The sequence below is a fragment of the Physeter macrocephalus genome, chromosome 9, assembly GCF_002837175.3.
Source record: "Physeter macrocephalus isolate SW-GA chromosome 9, ASM283717v5, whole genome shotgun sequence".
Classification (NCBI taxonomy): Eukaryota; Metazoa; Chordata; class Mammalia; order Artiodactyla; family Physeteridae; genus Physeter; species Physeter macrocephalus.
This window is the reverse complement of record NC_041222.1, coordinates 101553605-101559990: the sequence shown is the minus strand read 5'-3', so window position 1 is coordinate 101559990 and position 6386 is coordinate 101553605.

Here is a 6386-nt window from a genome sequence, read left to right as displayed (position 1 = left end):
GTGTGTGTGTGTGTGTGTGTGTGTGTGTGTGTGTGTGTGTGTGTTTCCAGCAGAATAGTTCCGGTCATTCAACAAATATTCATGGATTCCCAGTTCTATGCCAGACACTGGGCTGGTTGCACTGAGGGCCATTGTCAAGTCTTATTCTCTTGATTCTCCCGCCTCCCTGTTCTCTATTCCCTGACTGAGTCTCCCAGGAAACCCTTGAAGATCAAAGCTTAAAGAAACCAAATGAAAATGACTTTACCTTATAAACAAATAAGACAGAAATGAATTTTTTTGCGGTACGCGGGCCTCTCACCGTTGTGGCCTCTCCCGTTGCGGAGCACAGGCTCCGGACGCGCAGGCTCAGCGGCCATGGCTCACGGGCCCAGCCGCTCCGCGGCACGTGAGATCCTCCCGGACCGGGGCACGAACCCGTGTCCCCTGCATCGGCAGGCGGACTCTCAACCACTGCGCCACCAGGGAAGCCCCAGAAATAAATATTTTTAAACTGTAAGTGAGAGACGCAAATTTTACAGAAAGTTAGCTTTGTACCCAGATTATAGCCTAAAATGTCTGAATGCAAGACCTTATGATTACAAATGTAAAGCATTAAATTGGGAACAAAGGTTACACACTATGTGGGGTTTCTTCTTTCTTTTTCTTACTTCCAAATCATCTTTCAAATGTCTTGTAAATCAAGATTTTTTTAATTTTGTAAGTCAGTGAATATTTTTACTTTCATAGTTCTGGCAAGTAGACTGCACCCTTATTCGCATCCTAGGTAATCAATAAATACGGTCCACTAATAAAAAGGACAAAATTAAAGAGTTCTCTATCTCTGCACACAAGTCTTTAAGAAAATTTTATTCTTACTGTGCCATTTATGTTTATTTTGTGAATTCTAAGGATAAATTTATTCACTTTTTATCATGCCTTTTGATAGATATGAAAGTAAATTACTGCAGTGTAACATTTGAAATATTGAAAACATCTTACAAAATATCAATACTCATTAAGAGAGTATCTTGAGTGAATGGAAAGCAAAGAGGAAAATTTCCCATTTTTTGTGGTTTTTTTGTAACTTTAAAAAATACCATGTGCTCCAAGGCCAATTATTTGCAAGTGCCTTGGAAATAATATAACTTAAATATACAATATCACCATAAAATAAAGCAGACATTAGCTCCTGACTTTGGAAATATTTAAAAATTAAAAATAAGTAATTTCTGCAACAGCCCAACAGTTATGTCTTTTGTTTTTCTAAGTTAGAAACGTTGTGGCATCATTTGTAGCGTGAATCAAATTAAATCCTGCTTATTTTGTAGTGTGTCTGTAGAGATACAAAATCCTCATTAATCGGTTAGGCACTTAAATAGAAGGTCACAAATTAATCATTCTTTGGAATTGTGTGTATGGAAAGGGAAAGCTCCAGTCCTCTGTCCACCATTCATATGATATTTTTCCTTCTAATGGGAATATTGATGCATTTACGTGCTCAGCTCTTAGTATGTTTCACTAAAGCTTTTACCATCTTTTAATATGATATCTGCATTTACACATTAAAGAAGGATATGTATATTTGTAGACTCCTGCGATTAAATTTCTTTTGTTCAGGGACCATGCTAGGTCATTCTAACTCTTCCTCATATATTTAGGGAGAAATCTGTCCCTCTTTTTTAGGTTTCACCTAGGACTTTGCTCCATACAAGAGCAGATTGGATTAAGCACTAAGGAGACTGTAATTTTCTTTTTATCAATTACGCATTTGTCCTTCTGCCTCCTAAGAAAGTAGTAAAAGTTCAGAACATCTATTTTTCTGGAGTGGAGAGCCTGGAAGTTCTTCAAAGTAGTTTCACTGTGGGATGTTCCACCAAAGCTCTCCAAATTATCTCTTCTCTAATCTGAGCAAGAAATGCCAGTTTGGACTGGCATATAGGACTCTTCAGACACTTGAATTTTTCACCTTCAAACAGAAGGCTGGGAGCATTGTGGATAAAACATAAATATTCACAGAGCATTGCATTTATAAATGTGTAGTAAGAAACGAATGAGCACGTGAAACCCAAAGACCACTTTCTTTCAACGTCATGAAAGTACTATCTTACAGAGATTAAAAGAATGAAAGTATTGTCTAACTCAGAGACGGGAGCTCCCTCTAACATTGTGCAGCTCCCAGTTAGTAAAAGCTATGTTTCTCAAGCTCAACCAACCATAGAAAGAAAGGAAAAAACAAAAAAAACCAAAACGCACATCTAATTGATTTCTTCCCTTATTCTGATGCCAATAAACCAATAAAATACAGCAACTGCTGGACCAAGGAACTAAGCCATAAGGAAGTTTAATAAAAACAGCTTATTGTATTCGTTTGCTAGGCTTGTGGGATCTTAGTTCCCCTACCAGGGACTGAACCCAGGCCCCAGCAGTGAAAGCGAGGAGTCTTAACCACTGGACCACCATGGGAGGGATAGATTGGGAGTTTGGGATTGACATGTACACACTGCTGTATTTAAAACAGATAACCCGGGCTTCCCCGGTGGCGCAGTGGTTGAGAGTCCGCCTGCCGATGCAGGGGACGCGGGTTCGTGCCCCGGTCCGGGAGGATCCCACATGCCGCAGAGTGGCTGGGCCCGTGAGCCGTGGCCACTGAGCCTGCGCGTCCGGAGCCTGCACTCCGCAATGGGAGAGGCCGCCACAGCGAGAGGCCCGCGTACCGCAAAAAAAAAACCCAAAAAACAAAAAAACAGATACCCCACAAGGACCTACTGTATAGCACAGAGAACTCTGCCCAATATTCTGTAATAACCTAAATGGGAAATGAATTTGAAAAAGGAATAGATACATGTATATGTACAACTGAATCACTTTGCTGTACACCTGAAACTAACACAACATTCTTAATCAACTATACTCCAATATAAAATTAAAAATTGTAAAAAAGAAGTAGCAAAAATAAATTAATTAAAAAAAACAAAACAACCAAAATTTATGGTCTCACAGTTCTGCAGTTTAGAAATCTGAAATCAGGTGGGCAGCAGGGCCATGCTCACACTGAAACCTGGAGGTGAATCTTCCCTCGCCTCTTTCTAGCTTCTGGTGAATTGCTGCCAATTGTTGGTGTTCCTTGGTTGACAGCTGCATAAGTCCAATCTCTGCCTTTGGGGTCACATGGCATTATTCCTGTTGTCTCTGTCTTCACGTGGCCATCTTCTTAAAAGGACATCAGTCATGTCGGGTTAGGAGCTCACCCCTAGTTCAGTACGACCTCATCCAAACATAACTAATTTCATCTGCAATGACCCTATTTCTAAATAAGGTCACATTTGGAAGTACTGAGAATCAGAACCTCAACATATCTTTCTGGAGGCAGGGGGTGGGCAGAAACAGAATACAACAGGTAACACTTAATATGTGTTTTTTGCCTGACTTGTTCTGAAAAGTGGTGTTACATTTACAACTGTGCTACTCATTCAGCAAATCTGAGAAGGCAACATCCGGAGATACCAGGAAGAGAGACTTCCTGTCCTTAAGAAGGTTAGAATCTAGTTGAGGAAACAGATCATTTACAACTGTTGTAGGTAAAATGAAAAATTCCTATAATAGCGATTTGGGCGAAGTGCTGTGAGAGCAGTTGATGGATGACATGTTTTTTGGCTTGAAGTGATTTTTATTTTCTTTATGCTTTAATGTTTTCTAAGTTTTCTGCAACAGACATTTATTTACCACCGAAAATTGACTCGAGAGAACTTGAGAGTTAAGCTGCCTCAAAACTTTAAAATAAAAAACTCCTAAAATAATATGCTGTCTTTTCTTCTAAGATCTACCAGGATGGCTCCTGAGGAATGTATAAGTAGGTTTCTACGTAAGAACCTATTTCTGAATCAGGACTAATTGTGACGAACCTCTTGTGTCGTCTGCTTTAAGAAATCTTTGTTTCTTGTTTAGCAATAACTCAAACAGGCTTTGCAAGATGCTCAGAAATGGTTTCATGGGTGTAGCTCCTAACTAAACAGGTAGGCAGAGAAAGGAATTAACCGGCCCCGCTGGTTCTCAGAAGCGGCTCTGAATATTGAAAGAAGACTTCATTAGGAGAGGTGCACCTCACGGCCAGTCACGCAGCTGTGGCATCGAACCAGCTCACTTCTCTACTTTCAGGATTTAATCAGTCTCAGTGCTGCAGTAATCAGTGATAAACCATCACCATCCTAATGCGATCATCTTGTAAGATTCCTCATCCAATATTTGCATGCCTTAGGCTGCAACCCTCATTACTATCGCCCAGGCTTCCTCTCACACTTTCAACGATGAAAAACTCACTCCCTAACCCAGGCATCTGTGCTTTTGTTGAAGAGCACAGTTATGAAGTTGTTTGTTATGTTGAACAGCAAAATATTTCCTAACTAGAAAAAGGTCTATTGTTCTCATTCTATCCCCCGGGATGACAGAGACCCACTCGGCTCCCCCCTTCCTCCTGTTATTCTTTCAAATACTTGGAAGCAACCATGATATTTTGCCCAAATATTCTTGTTTTCATCACAGATGTTTATAGCTTGTTCATCATGAGGTTTCAAGTCTCTTTACAGTCCTTGCCATTTTTTCTCTGGCCATTATTTTGAATTAGACCATTTCCCAGATCTGAACACGAAATTCTAATGATATGTGTGTTGTGTGTAGTAATGAGTGGTCCCATCAGATGGTATGATTCCTATGATGCTTACAGTTAAATGAAAGTGTCAACTAGTTTTCAGATACATTATTATCTGACCTCTTTCTCTGTATTGTACTTTTTTAAAAAACCATTTCTTTTTACTCAATATTTGAATTTTACTAACTGTGAAATCTGTTGTTATAATGTCACCATCCAAGGACACTTTGGATGTCACATTTCTCATGCAAAAACTTGTCAGTCTTGATCAGCTTATAGCAATTTGGTTTTCCTTTGTCTTTGAAAATGATAGAAGCATTGGTTATGCTTCATCCATTTCACACAATCTGTAAAGTTATACTGTAGGCTTGCGGCTGGTGCCTGTTCTGATTTCTTGATGCCAGACCAGTTCTTAAATATTTTGAATGTCACCCACTCCTGCTTTTATATCTACATCAAAGGAATTGAACATAGATTGAGAGCTAGATTTAACATAAAACATCAGAAAAATACCCCTACGTGCTCTCCTCTGACATGATGGAGAAAATAAACTTATAAATGCTATATTGTCTATAACATCCAAATTAAGTAAAGAGTTGGAAAAAAATGATTTTAATTAGTCAATTTATCTATATTTGAAGAGATGATGGTTACAAAAGTCACATGTTATCCAACCTTCAGGAGTACATGTATTTGATGTTTTTCTTTAAAGTGCATCTCTTTTCAGCAATGTGTGTTATTTGGAGTGTTGAGTCTTTTCTGGGTAGTTTGGTGAAAATGTAAAATAATGTTCTCAGCGCAATGCCTCTCTGTTCCTATCTTCTTTCGATCTCTGTCCTTCATGCAGGTTTGAATCCGGCTACATCATTTTACTGCCATACGTCAGTGCTTACTTCTCGCTGTTTTCATTCCCTGCTGCCTTCAGAGTCCCACGCAGTGAAGGTGCTGGATCTACCATCCTTAAGACGTGTGCCTTTCCCAGGCCGATTGTTTATTTAGGGAAAAAGATAGAAGAGAGGTCCACTCTATTTGTTTGGAGTTATATAAATATGCTTAAAAAGGAGGTTTCCTCATGTATTCCACTTCAGTCTTCCTGTTCAGGGAGAGTTTTAAATGCACCTTTTATCACTATACGATGACAGCTTGAGTTACAGTTTTCTAATTGTATCAAATATATTAGAGATGTTGGAAATCAGGAAGGTAAGATGGAATAATAATTCTGAATTTCTCTCCATATGTATTATAAATGTAGGATTATCACATATATATATACACTCAAAACCAGTTTATCATTGTAAAGCAGCAGACACAGTGCTATAATAGTAGCCGAACGTGGACGTAAATGATGGAAGAAGAAATTGATTAATAATTGTTCTCTATATCAGTCTTATAGTTTTATTTTGCCCTTTATTTCACATTCTTCTTCATAGGGAGTTTGCTCACCAAGTTGTAGTTGAAGTCAAAAAATTCTTTAAAAAGGATCATAATAGAAGAATATTTTCAATCAGAAACTATTTTACATTCCCTTTGACATTATCTTGTGACTGAAGTTTTAAACATAAAACTCAGATAACATTATTAATAAATCTTAAAATATTTTACATGATTGCCAATACAATTCTCAAATATGTAACTAAGATGGGACATACGGTACTACAGAGAGAAGTCAAACCGCAATGATTAAGATAATACTAGGGCTTCCCTGGTGGCGCGGTGGTTGCGCGTCCGCCTGCCGATGCAGGGGAACCGGGTTCGCGCC